At 41.3% G+C, this 27260-nt stretch overlaps 1 pseudogene; it reads right to left on the bottom strand.

Moving 5' to 3' along the window:
- Positions 1 to 11715: 11715 nt before the first annotated feature.
- LOC125937790 (39S ribosomal protein L1, mitochondrial-like) overlaps positions 11716 to 27260 on the bottom strand; it is a 42078-nt pseudogene continuing 26533 nt past the window's right edge.

Genomic DNA, 27260 nt, shown 5'->3' with positions numbered 1-27260 from the left:
CCAGTCTAGGTTTCTGAGAAAATTAAGTAATAAAACAAACATGGGTGGATAGACTCCAAAACATGCTATTTTTGGCTGAAAAAAAAAAAAAAACAACTATGGTGGAAGTTTTAGCTGAATGTGAGAGCCAAATGAGATGCTAGTAAACCCTTGGAATAGGGCAGGCTTCTCTGAGATAAGGCCACCTGGACGCCTCTTCAGAAATAAAGGATTTATTCCCCTGGCTGCTGGGAGGGCTGCTAGAACCCTCATCTAGTAGCCCTCTTTAGGGATGGCCTTGGCCAAAGAGAACCACTAGCCCCAAATCATGTTCCTTCTTGGGGTAGCTGGCATCCAATGACAGATCAGAGTGGAATATAAAGTCTTGGTTCTCCAGCCCCAATTTGAGACAACTTTGAAAGGTCATCTTAGCTTTGGAACCCTCCCACCCCAAGGTCATCTAAAGCCTTTATAGAGACTGAATCTCAGCTCAACTTCTCCCTTTGTCCAATCTTCCCTCCCTCCCCTCCCCTTCCCTCCCCTCCCTTCCTCTTCCCCTTCCCCTTCCCCTTCCCCTTCCCCTTTCCCTTCCCTTCCCTTCCCTTCCCTTCCCTTCCCTTCCCTTCCCTTCCTTTCTCTTCACTTCCCTCCACAAGTATTGATCCTGAGAACACTGCTAATAAACCTCCTATACATGAATATCTATCTCAGCATCTGCTTTCCAAGGAACCCAAACTGTGACATCCTCTGGGGAATGCTGCACCTGGATGACTATTAGAATGTGTGTCCCCATAGGGATGTCTGGCTGGCTCAGTCAGAAGAGCATGGGACTCTTAATCTCAGGGTCGTGAGTTCAAGGCCCATGTTGGGTGTAGAGATTACTAAAAAGAAGAAAAAAGAAACTTAAAAAAAAAAAAAAAAGAAAAGAATGTGTGTCCTTGGGGTTAACAGCCGAGAGAATAAAGGGTGGCTCAGAACTAACACGCCCAGGTTGTCCTTCCCGATGTACAAATCACGCGTCACTCCACCTTCCCTGAGATGGAGCAGTTAAATGCATGGAGATGTGCCAACTGTTGTACCACCTCTGTTTCTTCAGCAAAGTAGGAAACATTAGGACAATGCTGAGTGACATGAAGGAGACAGAACCTTTCGGAATTAATGTAGGAGAAACAGGTGAGTAAAAATAGGATCAGTCAAGAATTACTCCTAGACGAAAGACAACGACAAGTTTGGAGGAAAGTATGAGCTCACTTTGAGGTGTCTTTAGGATGTCCGAGTAGAGTTGTTCAGTAGGCAATTAAAGATATAAATCTGGAGTTCAGGAATGCGACTGGAAGTAGCAATATAAATGGGTGTACTCAGCAGCTTATGCCTAATGACAAGGATCCCACAGAGAAATAATTTAGGGAACAGAAATATATTTCTTTAATTTTTTTTTTTTAACATTTATTCGCCTTTGAGAGACAGACAGAGCACAAGTGGGGAGGGGCAGAGAGAGAGGGAGACACAGAATCTGAAGCAGGCTCCAGGCTTTGAGCTGTCAGCGCAGAGCCCGACACGGGGCTCGAACCCATGAACCATGAGATCATGAGCTGTGCTGAAGTCGGATGCTTAACCAACTTAGCCACCCAGGCGCCCTGAAAGATATTTATTTTTTTAAAAAAAGCCAACAACCTCTAATTAGTATTTTCAGAGATTTGAGAAGATATTACCTACCTAAGATAGGAGCAAGGATGCTATAACAAGAAGGTTCAGAAATACGTGGAAATCCTGGGAATGAAAAGTATGTTTGGCAAAAGTGAAAGTCCACTGGAAAGATTAGATAGTTGATAAAACATCTCAGAAAGTAGAGTATGAGTAGAAGGTGAGAGACATAAAGGGTAATTCCAAACGGTCTAATAGTCAGTTAATGGTATTTATGAGAGCCTTCATCTTGGTTCCCCCCATTTTTTTATTATCTGTCCTTGGATGTTTCTGGACCAGCTTTTAGCCAGAAGTTCTTATGAGAAAAGGCCAGAATTTTGTGTTAGACAGAAGGAAAGATCCAGCAGAGGGGAAGAAATGGAGGGGGGTGGGTAAAGAAGTAGGTAACTGATGGAGTGCTCTCCCTGAGAAGACGAAATGGGGTAGATACAAAGCTGTGGTGCAGGGGCTCACCTTAATTAAGAGGGCACCCTTTCTCTGTGCAAGGGGCACAGAGTGTGCAGGGGCAAATTGCTATAACAGGATAGACCGGCTGGATTATAAATAAAGAACTTTCTTTTTTAATTTTTATTAAAAATGTTTTAAATGTTTATTTATTTTTGAGAGAGAGAGAGAAAGAGTGTGAGTGGGGGAGGAGCAGAGAGAGGAGGAGACGCAGCATCTGAAGCAGGTTCCAGGCTTTGAACTATTACTACAGAGCCCAATGCAGGGTTCAAACTCATGAACGTTGAGATCATAACCAAATGTTGAGATCATGAGCCAAAGCCTGATGCTTAACTAACTGAGGCAACCAGGTGCTCCTCTTTTTTTTTTTTTTTTTAAAGTTTATTTATTTATTTTGAGAGAGAGAGAGAGAGAGAGAGAGACTTGAGCGCGTGAGAGCCAGAGAGGGGCAGAGTGAGAGAGAATCCCAAGCAGACTCTGCACTGTCAGCACACAGCCCGACATGGGGCTCTGTCTCACAAACCATGAGATCATGACCTGAGCTTAAATCAAGAGTCAGACGCTTAACCGACTGAGCCACCCAGGCACCCTCAGAAATTTATTTCTCATAGTTCTGGAAGCTGGGAAATCTAAGATCAAGGCATCGCACATTCAGTGTCTCCTGAGGGCCTGCTTCCTGGTCATTTTCCCACTGTGTCCTCATGTTGGGGGAAGGACAAGAGAACTGTTGGGAGGGGGGGGTTCTGTTATAAGGGTGCTGATCCCAGTCATGATGGCTGGAGTCATGACCCAATCACCTCCCAAAGGCCCCACCTCTGAATAGCATCCCATTAGGGATTAGGTTTCAGCATATGAATCTAGTGGGTGAAACAATCAGTCTATGTAGGTGAGATGATTTGCTGATGGTTTGTATTTTCTCTCTAAAGTATGAGCACTGTCATTGGTTGAGGCTAACTGGGTGGGCATGGAAGTTGGGATGGGATGTGGTCAGGGAAAGCCGAGGTGTATGGAGACTTTTCTTTTTCTTTTTTTGAAACAGACTAAATGAAGGACGAAAAACAACAAAGCTGCATGAGAAAACAAGAAGCGATTGCCAGGCTCCTCTGAGGGCCCAGGTGAGTTGGAGGTCAACACCGCTGTGGATGGTTGAAAGGAGACTTTGACAATGAGAGCAGAGGTGAGGAATCTCTAAAACAGAGAGACAGACCATTCTCATAACGAAAAGTCTCCTGCTTTCTTCTGAGAAGGGAGTTGTATAAACGAAAAATAGAACAACATCCTCCTCTGAGTCATAGGCCTCATTTTCATCAGCTCCCCAGTCCTGCTTATTTTCCTTTGATGTTTACAAACGGCACATGTGATTATAAAGGGGAAAGGTGAAGGGTATAATAAACCAAGGACGCAGGAGGAGGAAGGGACTCAAGAGCCCGAAGGAGGGAAGGAAAGCACCCAACTGAGAGGAAACAGCCAGGGCCGGGGCTTCCTCCAGCCCTCTCGGTGGAGCCCCCGCCTCCTGCACAGAAACTCCCTGCAGGGATCAGACACTTGGTCGGTCGTCTTCACCCATCTACCCTCAGCATCTAGAACGGAGCCTGGCACCACACAGGTGCAAAGTAGACATTCGTTTGGTGAATGAATGAAATCCACAGAGCAGTTACTGGCTTTTCCAGTGGCTGAGCACACAAAAGTTTCCTCCCACCCCCGCCCCCCCTTCCCTTCCTTTACAAAAAGTTTTCAGACAGCTTTTGGGCCCGCTGGGGCCTTTTCAAAAGACAAACAGTCCTACCGCTGCTCCAGAGGACCCACCACCCACCTTCCAATCAGAACTGCCTCTCTCTGTTCTTCTTGGAAAGGGAGGCACAGCTTGCTTTGCAAGAAACTTGCATAGGAAATGGGGCAATCTGGGCTGTTTTTCAGCCTTTTCAACCTCATTTCCTAAATTAAAGAAAGAAATGTAAGGAATCTTAGGAATATGAAACTTCTCCGGAATAATCTTTATTGAGCTGTGCTTGGAGCCAGCTGAAATCCTGAAGGGCTGTCAAGGCAGCCAAGGAGAAAAGAGAATGAGAAATAACTTAAACGATCTTAGCCAGACTCTGAAAAAGATATCTAGAGCAGCTGCTATTTTTTCCTTCCCAAAATGGTTTGCCTTTCCCCCAGTTTGATGATTGTTTTAGATTATTTTGGGGTATAAGAGGAGAAAGGAGGAGGGAATCCAGTGTTTAGGAAGTAACATGATGAGGTTAGTTGTACCCTGGAAGCTTTATAATTTACACAGCTGTTTTATATGTGCCGACTTCCTCTCCTTTTAGGACGCCACTGACTGGTAAGTCAGGATTTTATTCACAGCATTCCCTTTAGAGGTTGTTCATGGCACTCTGGCTCCCCCGCCCACTTCAGTGTATCTCTGTGTTCTATGGATCATCTCTCCAGAGTTTCATCGCTGGGGTGAAGGGCCATTTTGTCTACCCTACAATTATCCACAAAGAGTGCAGGAAAAGCCATGTAGGATGCCAGATGGACAAGGAACACTTGACTGCACTAAAAAATTTCCAGCAATGGTATCCCCAGCCTGCCCTTTTGCTGTGAGTGGTGCCCAAATTCCACAAGCAATTCCCCTAAAATCTCCAGCTCCCCGCTGCCGGATGGGTTTGGCTGGTTACCAGAGGCACCGAGGGCAGGGCAGGGCAGGGGGTGGGGGTGGGGGAAGTGGCCTATGGAGTGGCAATTCGTTTGACCCTCATTCTCGCTCCATTCTGTGATGTCTGCTCCAAAAACCAGAAAGGAACTGAAACTGATTTACCCATGGTCCGTCTTTGTGACTGTTGACCCAGGACTGAAGCACAGAACTGCTGTTCCCCGGCCTAGCCTGGGGCACACTGGGCTGACTCACTGCCTCACCAGGAATGCAGCTAGTCTGGAATGCAGCTCAGGGGCCCAGATGCCCACAAGGAGCAGGACTTTCGAAAGGAGGAAGGTCTTTTCCTAAACAGAGTGAAGACCCGCATTCATAAAGTTATAAGGAGTCTTAAAAAAAGAAAAGCACACCACAGATAAATAAAACATTTTTCTTTCTACCCTTCCTCCCCACCTCCATTTCAGGTTCCTGCATGGGGCAAACACCGATCTCAGTTTGGAATGTATCTTTTCAGAGATTTACATAACCGCAGGATTTACCTGTATATTTATTTATGTACATAGGTGTGTATTTAGAGAGATTTAGAGAGAGAGGGAGAGGAAGTTTTGCATATCATGAAGTGTGGACATAGTATGGATTGTTCCTCAATTTGCTTTTTTTTTTTTTTTTAATTGAGCCTTGTCTCTTGGAGATTTTTCTGTGTCTAGGTGTTCTAATTCTTTTTTAAGCACTGCATATTCTTACACGACTCAGATGCTTCACTATTTATTTAACAGTCTCTCTCTTGATGATCATTTAGGTTGCTTTAATTTTTTTTTCTTTTTTGAGTTCATTTATTTATTTTGAGAGAGAGAGTGAGAGTTCGAGCAGGGGAGGGGGAGAGAGAAGGGGAGAGAAAGAATCCCAAGCAGGCTCTTGGAGCCTGATGGGAGGCTCGAACCTGGGAGATCATGGTCTGAGCCAAAGTTGGATGCTTAACCAACTGAGCCGCTCAGGCGCCCCTGCCCTAAGTTTTTATTTTTATTTTTTATTTATTGTATTTTTAAAAATATGAAATCTACTGTCAAATTCGTTTCCATACAACACCCAGTGCTCAACCTGCTCTAAGTTTTTAATACTTCAGTGAACAACATGCTTTCCTTTTGCACGTACACGAGTATTTCTGTAGGGTGGATACCAAAGTGTGAGGTTGCTGAGTCAAAAGATAGGTGCATCTAAAGTTGGACGGACCACGGCCCAATCTGTTCTCCAAAAAGGCTTGACCAGTTTACATTCCCAGCAATGACAGAAGAGAGCACCTCTTTTCCAGAAGGCTTGCTAACCCAATCTTTGTTATGTATTGTCAGTCAAATATGTGAAAAATGATATCCCCGTGTTTTTATTAGCATTCCCCCCCCCCCAAACTGATGAGACTGAGCAACTTTTCAAATGTTTGCCATTTATGTTTCCTCTTTTGTAAATTGCCTCTCATATATTTTGTCAATTTTCCTATTTTGTTTTATCTTTTTCTTGAGGACATATAACAAAGAACTTTTAAGTCCTTTGCTATATATGTTACAGTGTGCTCACCTGTCTACAACTGGAATTTTAATATCATTTACAGTTTTTGTTCAACAAATTTAAAGGGTTAATAAAATAAATTTTATTTATCTTTTCAATCCTTCTCTTTTTACAGCTTTTGCATTTTGCATATTGTTTCAGGAGAACTTTCCTACCCCCAAAGGTCCTAAACATGGTCTTCTATATATTTTCCTTTAATAGTTTGATAATGTTTTTGTTTCCCTACCTAAATCCACCTAGAATTTATTTTTAAAAAAATCACATGAGGTAAAAAAGTAACTTAAGGGGTGCCTGAATGACTCAGTTGGTTAAGCTTCTGATTCTTAATTTCAGCTCATGTCATGGTGGTGAGATCGAGCTTCCCATTGGGCTCCACACTGGACACAGAGCTTGAAATTCTCTCTCTCCCTTTCCCTCTGCTCCACCCCTGCTTTCGTGTGGGCCTGTGTGTACACACTCTCTTTCTCTCTCTCTCTCTCTCAAAAAAAAAAAAAAAAAAAAAGTAACAAGTTTTTTTCTAAATAGGCAATTGTTTCAATATCCTTTATTGAGGAGTCCGTTCTTTTCCTTATCACAATACTAACTTCTCATGTACCTGAGCTTGTCTCGGGGCTGTCTATTCTTTTCCATTGAGCTACTGATCAATTCTTGTTCGACTAGAAATGCATGGAATTTATGAGTAATTTGGAGACAAGTGTTATCTTGACAACATTAAATCCTCCTATTCAGGTCTTTGTCTAGTTTTAATCTTTTTCTTGTAGTTCTTGAACATATCTACAAGGTACGGTGCTATTGGTGACTATTTCCTAATTTTGTTGCTATTGTAAATGGAATCTGTTTTTTTTTCTTATCACACTTCTTATTTTTAAAACGATCAGTTTGTTAACTATTTTTTTTTTTTTTTGCATTTGACCTTGCATCATTAGTTTTTGATAGCTTTTCGGTTGATTTTCTTAGATTTTCTAGGTAGCTGCTCATGTTATCTTCAAAGAGAAACACCTGTGCCTCTTCATTTTTGTTTTGTCAGCTGTCTTTTAGGTAAGAATAACAGAAACAAATTCAAACCAACTTAATCAAAAAAGGAAACGTGTGGGCTCACTAAACTGATAAGAAGCCCCTATGGCTGGATCCAGGGCATCAGATGCTGCCATTAGGTCTTGGTCTTGCCTTTTCCGTCTCTCTAACGTATTTCTCTCTGTCTTGGCTCCATTTCTAGGCAGGAGCTCCCTGTGCGATGACAAAAAGTCTGCCGGCAGTGCCAGACTCCTATTCTCTCAGCAATACCCAGAGGCAGGGGACTTCTATTCTAGTGTTGCTATCCACAAACATTTTTAGGACTGATTCTAATTCATTGGCTTGCTCACCTGCTCATCTCTGAACCAATCATTTTAGTTAGGGGGTTAGAATATGCATGTAGACAGGGAGTGAGTCAGGTTATCCAAGGAAAATTGGAATGCTGTGACTAGGAAAAAAGGAAATCGATGCTGGGCAGACAAAACACACAGGCGTATTTAAACCTCTTTCAATATTTTCAGTATTTGACTATATAAACTTCCAATTTCTTTTCTTTGTCTTATAACCTTCCCATCCTTTTTTTTTTTTTTTTTTTTTTTGGTCCGGAGTGAACTCTTCTCAGCGCTGTTGCTTCTATTTTGGGCTCTCTTTCTCAGCACTTCCTTCCATCATCCTTCCTTCCCTGCTCCCTTTCCTTCCTTTCTCTGTCCCTCAGAACTCAACCTTCCCTACTTGGTAGCTTTGTGGTTTCTGGGACTCCCAGGCCAGATCTTGTCTTATTATTATAAAGTATTGTACATCCAATCTCTTCCCCGGGATCAGATTCTGGCTATGAGACTGTGTCTGCTTTTTCTACCCTCCCTAGGTATGTAGGTTTGTACAAGCCCGTAGCCCTAGGCATCTCCTGACTCTTGATCCCAGCCCTTGATTTCAGGTGAATCTTCTGCCTCACATGGAGATGTTTAGCCCCTAATGCACCATATGAGACCAGGCCCTGAATGCCTCTGTTGGCTTTTGGCAGAATCCAGCAGGTTATAGCTTTAGGCCACTCACCATATCGTTTCTGTTCCGTTTCTGGGCTGCAGAGGTGTTTTGAAGTGTGAACATGCGCAACATCTCTCCCATTTGATATTCCATCTGTTATCACTATCATTCTGGACTGGAGTGGTCCCTCCAAGCACCGTCATGGCTTTAAGTCCACTCCCATTTTGTTCTCGACTGTCCGTGATCTAGCTCCCCCTCCTGCTATGCTTTCGGAAACTGTGCTCTCTGAAGTCGCCAATGTCATTTCCCGATCACCAAATGGAACAGCTTTTTTTTTTCTTCAGTCCTCATTTTCCTTCACTCCTCAGCAGCATCCAACAATGTTGACAGCTTGTCCTTTATCCCTTTCTCCTTTTGGCTAATTCCATACTCCACTGTCCTGGTTCACTACCTCTTCTGATGCTTCCTTTTTTTTTTTTTTTTTAATTTTTAAACTACTTTCACTTCCTCCTCTCATTTTGTGACTGTAGATGTCCCACTAGGCTACAGCCTTTGCACTGGTTTTACCCTCTCTCTTTTTTTTATACATTCTTGTGTCTTCAGTAATCTCTAAAATGATTCCCTACCTTCTTCACACTAGGATGTCCCCCCAAACCCAGGTCTTTTTTTTTTTTTAAGTTTATTTATTTTTGAGAGAGAAAGGTAGCACAAGAGAGAGGAGACAGGATCCCAAGCAGGCTCCTCACTGTCAGCACAGAGCCTGATGTGGGGCTCGAGCTCATGAACCAGGAGATCATGACCTGAGCCGAAGTCAAGAGTCAGATGCTTCACTCTCTGAGCCACCCAGGCACTCCTTTCCCCCTAGGTTCTATAGCTATAAATTTGCAGGTTGTACGTTCACTTAATGTCCTGCTGTCCCATCAGATTTCCTTCCCTTTTTTGGATTAAGAGGTACAAGCTTCCAGTTATGGGATAAATAAGTCATGGAGATGAAAGGTATAGCATAGGGAATATCGGCAACAATATGATAGATGGTGACTGCACTTATCATGATGAGCACTGAGTAATATATATAATTATTGAATCAGTATGTTGTATACCTGAAACTAATATAACATTGTATGTTATTACACTTCAATAAAAGAATTCTAAAATTAAAAAGAAATTTCTTCCCCTTTGAACCTTCCAAATTCCATCATAGATACTATCTTTCTCTTAGTTTCTAAGGCTCAAATTCATTCCCTTGATTCCTCCTATTTTCTCCAGAGACAGGTAATTACACATTCTATTGATCCTCTTTCCTTGAATTTTCTCTTTTTTGCCATTGCCCTGTTCATGCATCTGCTGTGATCCCTTATCATTCCTCTTTTAGGTAATTTCAGTGGTTTCCTAATGAAGTAGGAGAGTTAAATGTGGCAATGTTTTGATGAGTTTGTGTCAAAATTTATCATTTTAGATGCCCCCACCAAAAAAAGACTTAACATAAATATTCGTAGCTTCATTCCCTCTCCTACCCCAAAGGAGGAACAATCCTCTATTGAATGGACAAAAATTCAAGATGGATGTATTGTGCTGATCTGAGTAATGGCTTCAGTTTAGAAAAGCTAAAATGTTATATTAGAGAGAGCAAGAAGCTATCAAAAGAAAAGAATTCATTCAAGCTGAGACTCATGTATGGCTAGGAATTACTGTGGCAACCCAGGGAAGAGAGGCTTGTGTTTCACATAGAGGGGGAAACGCAAGCAAAACACAAGTGAAGCAACAGGTGCCTGTGAGGGTGTGTATGTGTGTGTGCGGCAGGGTCTACAAAGAGTCACTGTGAGCCAGGGACAGGGGAGATCTAGAGCTGGACAGAAAAGCTTTTTACCCCGAATTAAGGACTATCATTTGGGGTGTCAGGAAGCATTGGAAGTGAGGATGGGGCCACAGGGCCACATGTATAGCCAGATTTCTAGTTTGAATGGTGTCTTCTCATCAAGCAGGACTCAAGAGATTAGGGGGGCGGGGGGATGTGTATCTGTTGGGAGTTCTGATGGAATTGTGATGCCTGCTCTCCTCTGCTTCTTTAGGGCTGCTTGGGACCTGCAGAATTGCTGAACAGGGGAGTCACTGTGGGCGAAGGGGTGCAGGTTAGCCCTTGGAAACAGGTGCCTGGGATAGTCAAGGTGTGTTTTCCCAGTGGGGAGGGTGAATCAAGGTTGATGCCAAAGGAGCTGGCACCATGCTGGGAAGATGACTGCATGGGTTATCCTATCCTATCCTATCCTATCCTATCTAAAAAAAGGGGCTTCATGAATAAACAAGAGAGCAAGAGTCAAGTTGACCCCTCAGCCCCTCATTTCACTGCCCCCCACCCCACGCGTGATACCCTTGTTGGCTCTTCAGGGCCCATCTGGAGTGCCAGCTTCTCTCTGAAGCTTTTCGTCTAGCCACTGCTGGCAGGTATCTCTTTTTAGGACCTCTATAACTTGTGGTTTACAAGCATTTTATCGCTTTGTATTCCCCTTGATGGGTAATATCTCTGAAGACTGGCTTACTTTACACTTCCTCCATCACCCAGACTCTGCTCTGTATACTGTCTGTACTGAAGAAATGATAACTGAACTGAACCCTCACTTCCACAGAAAAGTACATGCTACAGGATTTAATAAATATGAACCTAAAATAATAAAATATTTCAAGGAATTTGAATATTTCAAAATTCCATCCATACAAAGCTCAAATAATTCATGTAAATATTTGAAGAAAAGAACAAAAACTTACCTAGCAATTTAAGACGCTGTTTCTTTTTTTTTTTTCAGACACAGAGAACATTTTATTTTCTTACTTTTGAAAGTGTTACAAGATTTTCCAGCCTTAAAATTCATTTTTAAACATGCTGATCAAGAAATAACAAGACAACAGGGCATCTGGGTGGCTCAGTCAGTAAAGGGTCTGACTCTTGATTTTGGCTCAGGTCATGATCTCACCATCGTGAGATCAAGTCCCTCATTGGACTCTGTGCTGGGCATGGAGCCTGCTTAAGATTTTCTCTCTTCCTCTCCCTCTGACCCTCCCCTGCTTGGGTGCATTCTCTCTCTCTCTCTCTCTCTCTCAAAAAAAAAAAAAAAAGAAAGAAAGAAAGAAAAAAGAAAAGAAAAAGAAAAGTAAAGAAAAGAAAAAAAGAAAGGAAGAAAGAAAAGAAATAACAAGACACTAAATTAATAGTTTTATAAGTTTTTCTGTTGCTTCTTAATCCACTGACTGAAAATTTCACAGTGCAACACTTCTAGGCAGTTTCATTGTTGCTTTTTTGGGCTCCTGCTACTTTTGGCAACAATGGCTCATTCCTTAGTAACAAACTTCAGGGAAAGCACATGCCACAAAGGGTCCCTGATTCAGCGGTCCAGTGCCTACACTGGTAACAGAACAACTACTTGTAGATCAGCAGCTATCTGGTCACTTGACATCTAGTGTAGCTATTTTGGTCTCAAAAACTTCTCCCTTTCTTCATCTACCTTAATTTCGTGTCCAGATTTAAATAATTCAAGAACTTCTTGGGACGTCACAGGCAATGGAATTCCAAGTAAGCTTTGTAAGTCTTTTCTCCTCCCCTCCGCCCCCCAGTTTCTTCTTTAATGGATTGAGCTTGGGCATTATTTCCAGCACAGCTACATAAAAGCCTGATTGAATTTCATCACGCAAAATCTTCTGCATCAGATTGGTTCCTCCTCAAACAGCAGCTCCATTTTCTTCTGCTATTTTAATCTCTGATGCATTTCCTGTAAACACGGCAACTTTATTGATTTCTGAAACAAATGAGTATGTGGAGAACCAAGACCACTGGCCAATGGCTCCACATTTTTCTTCTTCCCCTTGTCCAGTGTCAAGTCAAGATAAACACTTCGCTTTTGATTCATAAAGTCCAGAATTTAATATTTCTTAAGTTAGCAATTAGCTGTTTGTTCCTCGTATAGCTGCCTCGGATAAAAGTGTTTTAAGTAGACCTCATCCTCAGGCCCACCTTCCATAAAGGGGTATGACTTTATTTTCTATCTCATCTGTTTTCTCATCTGATGCTTTTTCTGGGCACCTGTTCTGTTTACCTTGCAGGAGTTGTAGCAGCAGCAAAATGTCTGTTGGGCACTTGAATGTGGACAGAACAAGGATAAACAGGTGTCTGATAAGGCGTCTTGGAAAGACTATGCCTTTGATGACGTACGGAAGCTCTGTCATGGCTATCACCATGTTGACCGTTCTGGACTGTGTTCAATACACTGTTCTTTATTCTGGTCCATAAACAGAGATCACGTGCTTGGGAGAAAGTTCAGCTCAAGAAGCTTTGAAATGCAGATTAGATTAATTACACCAGAATTATATTTGAAAATTGAAAAGAAGCATTTTCCAAAAGGCAAATTCCAAATATATGCCTTTTCAAAGGAAGTGTCATTTGGAAAGAAACTGAATCACACCATGAAATCTGTGGCATTTCTTTCGGTTTCCACTCTCTTCTCTACTAGTGGTGGGCTCATGTGATATGTAAAAATGTGCTTAATCAAATTTAGCTTGACTTCTCAAGTTAAGAAAATGTATATGAAGTATTGCTGAGATAAGAAGAGGCACATTCTTTTTTTTAGCACACATATTTCCTATGCTGCTGCATTTTCTTTATCCCCTTATTTGAAAATTTGGCTTTACTTATAAAATCTATGAATTTCTATTTGTTTAGAACAGGGCTAGAATAGCCTGGGATCCTATGGAACTGAATGGTATTTTAGAGTGCTGATTCTCATTTTCTCTTCAATAAAGATCCCAACACGTTATTTGTATTTATCTTACAGCACACACACTGGGGATTACCCACCTGGGAAAGGGACTCGAAATCTGGTGCAAGCCTTCTGTTTGCTAAGCTATGTGATGTTGAGCAAGTCACTTAATCTCTGAGGTAAAACGAAGGGCTGTTGCCTAAAACTCCGTAATTCTGTAGCTTAAGTATAATCAACTCAAAACTTGATTTCTCTGAAAATTAAAAAAAAATGTTAGTGGCCATAAATGCATACCACTGAACCCTGAGTTTGTTTTTGAAATCACGTAAGACAGGGAGGGAGGTTGAGAGGTCCCTTCCTTTATATAGATTGTACATGGGCTATGTTTGCCTGAAGTAGCACATGCCAAGTGTTAGGGATCTACAGATGCTACCAGAATTAGAGGAGATGTGGAGATAAGGATAAGGAAAATGTTTAACTGGAAAAAAAAATCAACATAGAAATGAAAACAGAATCTAATCTTATTGCAAATAACTTGCAGGACTGAAAATGATTACTCTGTCACACACTTCTGCATTAATAAGCACTATGCAAAAGGATCAGTTACAACGCGGTAATTTACCAAGATTAAAAAGAGTCTCATTTTTAAGAGCTCATTTTAAGGGTTGTTGATTTTTAAATCAATTTGTTTATTGCTTCTTAGTTTGTCGTTCGTTCTGAGAAGCTTTCTCTCAGGAAAAGAAATTTTACGTAGGAAATATATGTGATCACCTTTGTGAGGTGTTAAACTTGGAAGAAAATTTAACTTTTGTAAGAAAAATCACACTACATGCGGAAATAGACATTCAAAGAACCACATATTAGATGTAGATTAGATATAGTGTGTAAAGATGATTTTTATAATGGTTTTTTTTAAATTTTTAAAAATGTTTTTATTTATTTTTGAGACAGAGAGAGGCAGAACACGAGCAGGGGAGGGGCAGAGAGAGAGGGAGACACAGAATCTGAAGCAGGTCCCAGACTTTGAGCTGTCAGCACAGAGCCCAACGCGGGGCTCGAACTCACGGACTGTGAGATCATGACCTGAGCCAAAGCCGGACGCTTAACCGACTGAGCCACCCAGGCGCCCCTATAATGGTTTTTAAATTCAACTTTAAGATACAGATTTTTGTTTTGTTTTGTTTTTTGTTTTTGTTTTTGTTTTTTTTACTGAGAGAAATGAGAACAATGTATTTGCTTCGGGATTTGATCATATGTGTTTATTCCTATGTGTACATCTACATATGAATGCCTGTGTGTATATAATTATATGCTATATATTATACATATATAGTATACATATACCTATAAATGTTGGCATTCTATTATACGTATATAGTATACACATACCTATACGTGTTGGCATTCTTGTCTATTCCATAGAAAGAAAGTGGTGCTATATTGAAAAATGTCTAGCATTCAGTTAACTCTGAAAAAATTGCATTGTTCCCTGGCTTTTTTTTTTTTTTTTTTTTGTTCCTTCCTGTTGGCCTAGTGGCAATGATTCATTATAATGTAATGTAATACATATGGTTTCCAGTTTCACATGATGAATATAAATAGGTACATAAGAAATCTGAAACACTGTTCTTGTTTAAAAAATGTAAACATTCAACAGAAGCTTATTCATCAGAGAATTTGATGTTACTAAATAGTAAGTGCTTTGGTTTCAGTAATACCAACACTCCAATAGACTTGATCTTCAGTGAAGAAATGTGACTGAATTGTACTTTTTAGTAATTATTGTATAGCTTATATGTCAAAAGAAAGAAAGAAACCCTTTTTAACTAGTTCATTGTCTCTTTCTGCAATTAGGCCACTTTTATTATAGGTGCTGAGATGTGTTTTCTTAATATTAGGCTTATGTGATGCAGGCACTCATTTTACAGCAGGAAAAACAAAGTCCCCAGTGATTAACTTTAGAGGGGAAAAGAATAAACAGAAATACAAACACAAAAGAACAAATATTTTTGAGTTAACAGCCCCCTAGTGAGAATGGCAGAATTAGGTTAATAAACATTTCAGTGAAAGAAGGTCTTAACAAAGTTTAATCTACTAATCTAATGATTATTAATGGAAATTAGTGGAATTCAAGAGTGAAGAAATTTCTACAATTGTAACATGAGAGAATGCATAGAATTTTGTTACAGAAGCTGGTATTGTTTTTGAAATGAAGAGTTAACAATCAAGCAGTAAATTAGGAAACTAAGAATTACATGGTAAAGAGAATCCAATATGCTGTAGGTAGAAAATTTGTTCGATTTTATTTCCCTAAGCCACCTCAAGAACCACCTACCAATAAAGAAAGTTATATCTTTGGGCTCAACTTTCATTATCTGAATATTATTCCTGGGGCAGGTAATCATGTCCACTCGGGGCAGGCAATGCTTGCATCAGAAATCAATCCACTTCTAAAAATTTTTTTAATGTTTTTTTTTTTTTAATTTATTTTTGAGAGAGAGAGACAGAGTGTGAGTGGGGGAAGGGCAGAGAGAGAAGGAGACACAGAATCCGAAGCAGGCTCCAGGCTCTGAGCTGTCAGTGCAGAACCTGATACAGGGTTGAACTCATGAACCGCGAGATCATGCCCTGAGCCAAAGTCCGCTGCTTAACCAACTAAGCCACTCAGTTGCCCCAGTAATCAATCCACTTATAAATGTTGTATTTGATTTCATGTGATCTGTATTGTTCTATTGAAATGTGTTGTTTTTTTCAACAAGCTGATGTTCCAATAATATAATTAAAAAAAAAAAAAAAAACCAACAGCACAGTCTTGTAGTTCTGACTGAACTTGGCCAATTTTCACAACTATGAAAGATAAACCATGAAGGGCCTACATTAATAATGGTTCTCCTCCCCAAAGGGTTAAGGGGCTCTGACGTTTCTAAATAGATTTAGTTCACAGGTATTCTAGAGATTCTCTTGCTTTTGCTTGGCTCATTTCCTTCTTGATAAGATTCTATATCCTTTTTCTTCCTCTTTACTCTGTTACTTAGCACAGTTTCAAAATATGGTGTAGCCCTCTAGAGCCACCGTTCTCAGCAAGTGACTCATCATGAGATAACTGAAGATTTGGGGGCATATGTGTTACTTTTGTTCCTGTTAATTCTTTGCTTTCTACCCCACTGTGGATATAATAAACTTCCATATTTGGCATCAGATTTTTTTTTTTTTTTTTTTGCTATCATTCTGGCATTGAAACATCAGCCTGTCTCATTTTCTTTGAACCAAGATTAACTCACAATGCAGTCTCAGAACAGCAAGTAGTGTATTTACTTATTGTTCTCGACCCTTGGTTTAGTGATGAGGAGTCTTCGAAGAAAATGAACCTCTTTTACTCTTTTAAGAATGGTACAATAGACGGAATGTTTGTGTCCCCCAAATTCATCCGTTGAAACGTAACTCCCAATGTGATAGTATTTGGAAGTAGGGCCTTTGGGAGGTAATTAGGTCATGAACGTGGAGCCATCCTGACTGGAATTAGTGCTCTCATAAAAGGGACCCCAGAGAGTTCTCTTGTCCCGTCCCCCATGTGAGAACACAGCCAGAAAACTGCCATCTGTGAACCAGAAGTGGGCTCTCACGAGACACCAAATCTACTAGTGCCTTGATCTTGGACGTCCCAACTTCCAGAGCTGTGAGAAAGAAATTCCTGTTGTTTATAATCACCCAGTCTATGGTACCCTGTTACAGCAGTTCGAATGGACTGAGACACATGGCCGTCTTGTCTGGGCGTCTCTAGGGTGTAGTGAAGCAGGCCAATATTGATTCCCTTCTTTTCCCTACTACCCACCCCCATTCCCTCACCTGGCAGAGAGGGATCTTTGCAGCTTGGATACCCTACACGGATGGGTACCTACACCACCTAATGCCAAATCTTGCTCCCTCACCCCAATCCCTTCACATCCTAAAGCTGGTATTTGCCCACTCCCCCAAAGTTCTGTGTGATTCCGTCTATGTTACAATGCTGGTTAGGAGTCCTAATGGAGGGTAATTTGTGAACCTTGATGGATTTAGAATCCTTTCCTAGTATTCAGTCAGGCCTCACTGACCACCTCACTGAAGCAGGGACATGGGACAACATGGGAAGTGGTGACCCTGCCAAGGTGGAACCAGGGATCTCTCCGCCGGGAGATTTGACAGAAATGGATCTCTGCCCAGTCATGTCTTTGATGCCTTTCCTCATAATTCTTATTTGCTTTCATAACTACTGTGTTCCACCTTCATTTCAGATGAGGGAATTGAAGCCCGAATAAATGCTAAGCAACTTAAGGGCAGGACTCACAGAGCAAATTAGAGACACAACCGGGATTTTAATCCTTATCTGTTTACACGTTTTCCTAACAATTCCCATTGCTGCCTACTGTGTAAATACCTGGTTAACCCAGGAAGCGGAGGATTGTGGCAGATTCCGGTCTTCTAATGCCATAGATTTACTTCATATTAATGGTATTAATCATCTGATTATTGTCAAATCGATTTACGTCTGGTAAGATCAGCAACTCCTGAAATTCAGTGCATTTATCGAGCACCTACTGTGTGCAGTGCAGTATATTAGGTTCTGTTTGGGAATCTAAAAGAAAAAGATACGGCCCCTGACATATAGTATCTTATACTCTGGTTAGGAAACCAAATGCACAGAAAATGATATTAAAAAAAAATGTATATGACAGCATATTTTTTTCATCTCATCAGTAAGAAGAAACTGTTTTCCTTTTTTTTTTTAACGTTTGTTTGTTTTGAGAGAGAGCAAGAGCACGAATGGGGAAGGGGCAGAGAGAGAGAGAGAGAGAGAGAAGAGAGGGAGGGAGAGAATCCTGAGCAGGCTCTGTCCTGTTAGTGCAGAAGCCCAGGCAGGGGGTTCAAACTCACGAACTGTGAGATCATGACCTGGGCCCAAATCAAAAGTCCTTTTTAATGGTCTTGCCTTTTCACAGCATTCAACCAGAAACAGGTTTCTTAACCATTCTTCATATAACGTCAGACACTGATAGAGCACTTAATATGTGCCTGACAGTATTTTACGTGCTCTGCGTGTGTCCACTCACCGAACCCTCACTACGCCCTATGAGATGGGCACTGTCATTAGCCCCATTTCACAGTTGGGAAAACCAAAGGCACCAAGTTAATTAATTTATAAATATCACATAGTAAGTAGTAGAGCCTGGATTCAAACCCAGTCTGGCTGCCGAGTCCTGGCCGTGGTAAGCCCCATTCCTGTTCCAACAGTTTACAAACTCATTGCCTTCTTCTGGACATGCTTTAAGTTTTCAACATTCCCCCCCCCCCCTTAAAATGTGGAGCCCACCTTGAAAATAGTGTGCCAGTGATGTGACTGACCAAAGATGTGATTGTTCCAGATCATCATGATACTGATTCACCATTTTATTAGCCACACTGCCAACTTTGTGCATGATGTAAATTTGATAATTAGAGTCGGTACTCAAGGGTTGGCTGTAGCATCCCAAGGCAGCTGTGGTTTTGGCTGTTCTTTGTTTTTTGTGTTTTTGCAAGGATCAGCTGAGGTTAACAGCTCCAGCTGACCACTGAGGCAGCAAAGAAACAGCTTCAAGACACATTGTTCATTGCGTAGCCTGAGGGGAGAGCTCAGGCTGGAAGGGCTGAGCTGGGGAGGGGTGAAGGGTGACAGAGGACACTGTGTGGATGAGAAGGTTGGTGGCTGGTCAGGGCAGAAAGCAAAGTGGAGAGGCTGAAGCCAACTGGAGTCTTATAAATGAGCCAAGTCTGGATCAAGGAAAACAGAGATTCATTCAATCCTTCATTCATTCATTCATTCAATATTAATCGACAGCCTACTATGTTCCAGACACCATGGTACATACAACGATGAATAAGACAGACCTGGTCGCTGCCCTCAGGGAATTCTAATTCCTATGGGGAGCCTGACAAGACAAAACCAAACGAAACCAGACAAGAAGGTGGACAAACAAATCAGTGCAGGCTGTAATGAATGTCCTGAAGGAAAACAAGGGCCAGAGATGGTGAAACTGAGGAGTACCCGACCCTTAGGTAGGGAAGCCAGAGAAGGTCTTCCAGCTGAGGCCTAAAATCAGAGAAGGGAGGCATGGGGAGAGGGCATTCTAGGCAAGAACCAGCCGTGCAAAGAGCCCAAAGGTGGGGATGGAAGAGAGGCTGGCAAGATCTTGGAGACCCATAACCATCCATTGGGAACGAGTCAAATTGACATAAGGATTAACACTGAGAATAACCGATATGAAACAAAATTAATTGGCTTTGACAGCCTGGTCAGTTCTCATCTGGAGTATCGTGTTGAATTCTTGACATATCAAGGCTCACAGAGGATTGGCTGCCACAGCCTCTGAAATTGGGAAGTAGTTTTAGGCAAGGCCCAGTACTTTCTGTTTGGCCTTTTTTTGGATATAAAGACCCATCTCTGAGTTGCGTAAGTCTCACTGAAGTCTCAACAGGTCTTCCAGAGAAACCTTTATCCAGGTTATTGTGGTAAGGGGCAAGGCCAGAAACAAAGTGTAGGGTAGTATTGGTATGGAGAAGTCAAGGCACACTGGCTATCGAACCATCCTCTGATCTCTTAATCTGGCAGACCCATCACAAAGGAGAGGGCTGGCCTGGATGCCTCTTTGGGTGAACCGACAGTGGCTCCTAGTGATCAACATATCTTCCAGGGCTCCCCAGTGACCTTGTAGGTGACTTTTGGAGTTTTCTAGAGACGAAAATACGGTTGACCGATCTACAGTTTCCAGAATCTGTCCTTTTCTACCTTTTCGAGAACAAGAACATTTGTCACCCCCCAGGCCCTCCTCAGTTGTCACCTGGATTACTATACTGGTGTCTTACAACTGGTCCCCCCTGACTTGTCTCTCACACCTACAGTCTATCATCCACAGAGCTTTCAGGAAGATTTAGCTGAAATTCGCATTGTATCTTATCTCTGTCCTTGGCTTAAAGTGGTTCCTCATTACTGTTAAAAATCTAAACTCCTTTGGTTGACATTCAATGCCTTTCATGATCTAACCTTTGCCTAAATGGCCACTGTCATCTCCTGCCATATCTCTCTTCTCTAAGTTATAGCCGTACCATGGTACTTGCTCTTTACTGAAATAACCATGTTCTCATATCGCTGCTCTGCCTTCTCATATAGGGTTCCTACTTGCTTCTTCCTTCAACTAATTCCTATTTATCCTTTAGAATTGAGTTTAAACCTGGTCTCCTTTAGGAAGTCTTCCTTGATTTCCCTAGTCAGGATTAAGTGCTTTATCTGAGTTTGTAACACATTGTACGTGCCTGTGTTACAATATTTAGCGTCTAATTCTTTTTCTGTCTTCCCTACAAAAACTTTGAGCTTCTTGAGGGCTGGGACTGTATCCTTTAGTGTGTAACCATGCCCGAAACACAACAGCTCCCGAAAGATTTATGGAGTGGCTGCATCTGAGCTTTCCACTCTCTGGCTTTATGGTAGTTTTCCATGATCTCTTGCAGATGCCAAAGAGCTCGTGTTAATTTCCACAGCGCATATACCTTCCATCTCTCTTTTGGGGAGGAAGGAATGACCTGTTTAAGCTCAGGTCTAGAGACATACTTCTACCTTACTTATCAGCCTTGTGGAAATCGCTAATGAGAATTTTTTATTGCCTGTGGTTAACTCTAAGGGCTCATGTCTTGCTATGATTTAGGATACCAAATTACAGACTTTTAGATCTGAAAAGGACTGTAGAGGCATCAGATTGAATATTTCACTTTACAAACAATGACACGAAGGTTTAGGGAGAGGTTAGGTGAACACTCTAAAATCACCCTACTAGTTGTATGTAGTTGGTAGCAGAATTAGCCCTAGGAGTTAGGTCTCCTTCCCCCCAGCTCTGGGTTTTTTCCCTGAATATGGCCTCTCTTCAAATCTTTATCCTATTTTTTTTAATGTTTACTTATTTTTGAGAGAGAGAAAGAGAGAGAGAGAGAGGGGGGGGGGCAGACACAGAATCCGAAGCAAGCCCAGGCTCTGAGCTGTCAGCACAGAGCACAACACGGGGCTTGAACTCACAAACTATGAGATCATGACCTGAGCTGAAGTCAGTCGCTTAACTGACTAAGCCACCTAGGCGCCCCAAATCTTTATCCTACTTTGATGGCAGAGACCCAGCTACGAATTTGGTCTATTCAAACTGAGGTTTTAATTTTGCCTCGGAACTAATAATTTGGTTATTAACAAGTGAATTAATAGTATGCTTTTTCTTTTAAAAAATATATATTTTTTTACATTTTATTTATTTTTGGTAGAGAGAGACAGAGCACATGTGGGGGACGGGCATTGAGAGACAGAGACACAGAATCCGAAGCAGGCTCCACGCTCAGAGCTGTCAGCACAGAGATCGATGCGGGGCTTGAATTCACAAACCAGGAGATCATGACCTGAGCTGAAGTCAGACGCTTAACTGACTGAGCCACCCAGGCGCCCCAATATTATGCTATTTCATTTGGAGGCCTGCTAAACTCTGAACCTCTTCCTTAAAAGTCCTGAGGCGACTTAAAGAAAAGAAGAGGGGTGCCTGGGTGGCTCAGTTGGTTAAGCGTCCGACTCTTGATTTTGGCTCAGGTCGTGATCTCACTGGTTCGTGGAATCAAGCCCCACATCAGGCTCAGTGCTGATAGCTCAGGATTCTGCGTCTTCCTCTCTCTCTGCCTCTCCCCTGTTTGTGCTCTGTCTCTCTCTCAAAAAAAAAAAATAAAAACATTAAAAAAAATAAAGAATGCTCTGGATGGGATGTGGGAAAGTTACAAGTAAATATTATCGCCCATAGAAGCAAATAAATTTATTAAAACTAAAAAATTACATGTGCATGTTTGCTAATTTTTCACTTTAAAATTTTTATTTCACTATTTATTAGATTTGGTTAGTAACACTGTGGACGAATATTATAAAGATTAGCAATATTTTTGGGGGGAGGGGGAGGGGGACAGAGGGAGAGAGAGAGAGAGAGAATATCTTGAGTAGCCTGCACGCTCAGTGTGGATGCTGATGCGGGTTCGATTCCACAATCCTGTGATCAAAACTGAGGAGAAATCAAGAGTTGGATGCTCAACCAACTGAGCCACCCAGGCGCCCCAGCAATCGTTTATTTTATTATAGAATATTTCAAACATGCAAAAAAGTATGGAGAATAATATAACAACAAATCATGTATCTACTACCCAGTTCAATCATGTAACAAAATTTTGCCATATTTGCTCTGGATCTTGCTCTCTTCCTCATTCTCTCTCTCCCTCCTTTATTCTTCTCTTCCTCTCTTTCACCCCTCCAAAGTAAAATCTTACACATGTAGTTAAAGTCCCTGTAACCAAACTGTCCCATTCTTCTCCTGCCATCCAGAGTTAACACGTATCCTGAAGTGTGAGGTGGTGTTTTTGGTTTTGTTTTGTTTTTAAGTAGATTCCATGTCCAACATGGGACCTGAACTCATGACCCTGAAATCTAAGTCTCATGCTCTACTGACTGAGCCAGCCAGGCATCCCTGAATTTTGACTTTTAATTTTTGTGTGCTTTTTTTTTTTTTAACACTTACACTCTATATGTATCCATAAACAATAATGGGTTTTGGCCTCTTTTCCATATTTATTAAATGACATATTTTATACTTCTCAAGTTTTCACTCGACACGTATTAATACACATGTTGTAGTTCACTGTTATATGGTATTCCATTGTATAAAAGGGGCACATTTTATCCACTCTGTTACTGACACATCTTTAGATTGTTTCCATTATTTTTCTCTGATGAACAATGCAGGAATAAACATACTTGTACCTGTCTCCTTGTGAGAATTGTATGGAGTCGTAGTTGGGTCATAAGTATAGAGATGAATTTTCATTTGATAGCAAAACAATCTGATTAGTTACTTAAAAGAACAAAATGAAGTTAAGATAAGTGCTGTGGGAAACAGAATGTAGGGAATGGGAAAGAAAACAGTATGGAATGGTAGGTGACTGAGATACGGAATCCTATGCTTTTTTTTTTTTTTTAAAGTAATTCATCTTTTGACAAAAAAAGTAGACTGAGTATATGAGTAAATGGAACAACAACCAAAAACCACAGATTTTCATCTACATTTAAGACGTTGCCTTTTTTCTTTTCTTTTTTTAAGTAACCTCTACACCCAATGTGGGGCTCGAACTCACAACCTGGAGATCAAGAGTTGCGTGCTCCATCCACTGAGGCTGCCAGACGCCCCTCAGACACTACCTTTTGTGTCACTGCTTTCATGAACTTTCTTAGAATTTTCCTTTTTTGGTTCTTTCTTTTCTGTGAAAATTGACTACGTCCTCTTTGGGTCTCCATTCTACCTGCCTCTATTGTACGATGTGCTGCACGTTACGTTTGCTGTGGTTTGTTTACATATCTGTCTTACTAGGCTGGGTGTTGTTTGAGGGCGGAATTCGTGACTTTATTTGTGTCCTCAAGGTGTGGTGCACAGTAGGTAGTTAACACAGTCCCAGGAATGAACAAAAGTTCCAAGATCTTGTTGACTTACAATATGGAAAAGGTTTTATCTTTTTGGTTTCAGTTGGAGATTCAACTGGAAGTTTCATATAAATTCTGATAAAAATGGCTAACAAAGCAGAGAAATCACTTAAAATTCGACTGGAGACACTTGCAGTGTATGATGAGTAGGTTTCAGTATACAGCTAATTTTAGGAAAACTTTAATTTTTCAAATTGCCAAGAAATCACCTGTATAATAGTTCCCTAATTTCATTTAGGGATTTAATTCCTTATCGACAATTAAGATTTTCAAAACCCTTTATTCTTATAATCTGGAACACTGGGATTTTTGTCTTGTAAGGATTGCTGATCAAAAGAAACAGTTCTTGGGGAGCCTGGGTGGCTCAGTTGGTTGAGCGTCTGACTTCGGCTCAGGTCATGATCTCACGGTTCGTGAGTTCGAGTCCCGTGTCGGGCTCTGTGCTGACAGCTCAGAGCCTGGAGCCCGCTTCGGATTCTGTCTCCCTCTCTCTCTGCCCCTCCCCTGCTCACACTCTGCCTCTCTTTCTCTCCCTCAAGATAAATAAAAATTTTAAAAAAAATGAAAAGAGGTGTGCCTGGGTGGCTCAGTCAGTTGAGCGTCTGGCTTCGGCTCAGGTCATGATCTTACGGTTTGTGAGTTCAAGCCCCGCGTCGGGCTCTGTGCTGACAGCTCAGAGCCTGGAGCCTGCTTCCAATTCTGTGTCTCCCTCTCCCTCTGCTCCTACCCAGCTCGTGCTCTGTCTCTCTCTCTCAAAAATAAATAAACATTAAAAAAAAAAAAAAACATGAAAAGAAACAGCTCTTCTCGGACACCTGGGTGGTCAGTTGGTTAAGGTCTGACTCTGGGTTTTGCCTCAGGTCGTGATCTCACAGTTCGTGAGTTTGAGCCCTGCATCAGGCTTTGTGCCGTCACTGGGGAGTCTGCTTGGGATTCTCTCTCTCTCCCTCTCTCTCTCTGGCCCTCCCGCACTTGTACCCTCTCTTCCTCTCTCAAAATAGATAACTTAAAAAAAAAAAAAACAACAGAAATAGTTCTTCTAAAATGCTTAGCACAGTGTTTGTCAAACAGTAGGTAACAGAATAAACATTAGCTTTACTATTATTAGCTGATTTCATACTTAGATTCCTCTCATTTATACCGTGCGCTTCTTGGTATGTATTTGTTTGTCCGTCTATACGTTTGGAGTAGTGCACAGTAAAGCTTCCAGCTCAGAAAAAGGAAGGCATCTAAAAATTCAGACCTTACAATTAAGCACATAATGGGAAATTCTTGAATATTTTGTGAATTAGGTATGAAAACCATAAGGGGCTTGTAAATTATAAATATATTTCTCAAATATATTTTTCAATTTTTCAAATTGTAGAAAAGTCACCAGAATATGAGACAAATGCTTACTCCCATCATAGAAAACGCTTATGATGGATAATAAATCACATGCACGAAAGAAGACGGTAGTTAGTTTCATTCCCCCAAAACACCTTTTCAATGGTAAATTTGAGGCAGCTGTGCTTTGCCAAACGCTCGACCTGCGAGGGCCACCAGAACTAGGATGTGTTTACATTTTGACTCATGGAGACTGTCAGGCTTTAATCATAGGGGAACAAGTAATCTTACTCAGACTTCACTGTTTAATCTCCCATTCACTTGCTTCCCAAGTTTGCTTCAGTCTGTGGGAAGGTTCCTCCTTGATTACAACATGCAGTCCTGATTTCTGGAATTTATCTTCATTTGCCATTTTGAGGTGGCTATGACAATCCCATAATAAGCTCCTCATTTCCCCAAACTATATGTATAAGCCTCATTGAGCTGGATTCATCTTAAATACATTTTGAAATCATGTCAGCACTTTCGGATCAGCAAGTTACTTCTTAATAAATTACTGCCTTACTATTAGATGCTATTTTAAATACATGAAAGAGAGCAGTTTCCAAATGTGTGCAACCACATTCACAGGGAATAGTAAACCAGAGCATTCTATTAACCGAAGGTCTCATATTTTTATTATGCTGTCACTGGATATTTCAATAACTAGCTGTAAACGAGTTATATTTGTGCAAAAGGAATTTTCTAAATCCCGTTGTCCCTATTTCAGAATACAGTTCTGGGGTGCCTGGCTGGCACAGGTGGTGGAGGATGTGACTCTTGATCTTGGGGTCGTGAGTTTGAGGGCCATGTTGGAGGTACAGTTTACTTCAAAACATTTTTTAGGGGCGCCTGGGTGGCTCAGTCGGTTAAGTGTCTGACTTCAGCTCAGGTCACGATCTCGCGGTCCGTGAGTTCGAGCCCTGCGTCGGGCTCTGGGCTGATGGCTCAGAGCCTGGAGCCTGCTTCCGATTCTGTGTCTCCCTCTCTCTCTGCCCCTCCCCTGTTCATGCTCTGTCTCTCTCTGTCTCAAAAATAAATAAAACGTTAAAAAAATTTAAAAAAAACATTTTTTAAAAAGTAAAAATAATGTATTAAAAAATATATAGTCCTAGTTCCAGGGCAAAAGGGGAGATGGAATGGCCATGTCTCCATCGCTGAAACAAATTAGAAGCTTGCAGCAATAAACTGAACCAATGGGCAGAAGGGAAGGCTAGCCTCTGAGCCCCCGGCATTGCTTTCGTTCTTGAACTGATTAGATAATTTACTCAGCTTTGTCTAGTCATTAGAAAGTCAATTCTTCATTCCAGAATTTTTCCACTCAAGTAAACAATTTGATGCATATAATTTGGATTAAAAATCCCTCTAATAAACATCTAGATAAATGCCTTGAATAAACTCCCTCACTTAGGTCATAGGAATTTATTCAAAGAAAAACCAAACAGGGGCACCTACGTGGCTCCGTTGGTTGAGCGGCCAACTTCAACTCAGGTCATGACCTCACGGTTTGTGAGTTCGAGCCTCGCCTGGGAGTCGTCAGTGCAGAGCCCTCTCTGGATCCTCTGTCCCCCTCTCTCTCTGTCCTTCCCCCTCCCCTCAAAAATAAATAAACATTAAAAAAAAAAAGAGAAAAACTGAACATTAATTACCATTTATTGAGCATCTCCTAGGTGACAAAAATTTTACATGCTTTCGACCTTACAGCAAATTTGTTGGATAAATTTTAGATAAGAAGAAATTTCTGCTCAGATTGGTTAAGTCACTTGCCCAAGTTTGCACAGTTGGTAAGCATGAAGACTGATATTAAAATCCCAGCCCATCTGGTGGCAGTGCCCAAGAACATTTGTTCTTTCCTCTGTAAAACAGTTGATGCAAAGTAGAATCACTTTATGGTCACTTTGATAGTTTCTTTTTCAGAAAAGCTGTAAGACATGAGTTCAGTGGTGATAAATATGTGTCCAGTAGGAATGCAATTGCATTTTCCTTAATAGCTCCTTTATTTGTCATCTGGTTTTCTCTTTTAACCTACTTGAGATATTTGCAGAATTACACTGATTTGTTTGTTTTTAATAAAAAAATTAAAAAATTTTTTAAACGTTTATTCATTTTGAGAGAGAGACAGAGCTTGAGCGGGGGAGGGGAAGAGAGAGAGGGAGACACAGAATCAGAAGCAGGCTCCAGGCTCTGAGCTGTCAGCACAGAGCCCGACGTGGGAGGGTAGAACTCATGGACCAGGAGATCATGAACTGAGCCGAAGTCAGATGCTTAACTGACT

The sequence above is a fragment of the Panthera uncia genome (genome assembly GCF_023721935.1).
Source record: "Panthera uncia isolate 11264 chromosome A3 unlocalized genomic scaffold, Puncia_PCG_1.0 HiC_scaffold_12, whole genome shotgun sequence".
NCBI classification, from domain to species: domain Eukaryota; kingdom Metazoa; phylum Chordata; class Mammalia; order Carnivora; family Felidae; genus Panthera; species Panthera uncia.
Note: the sequence above shows the minus strand (reverse complement) of the source record. Positions and strands in the feature narration are given on the sequence as shown.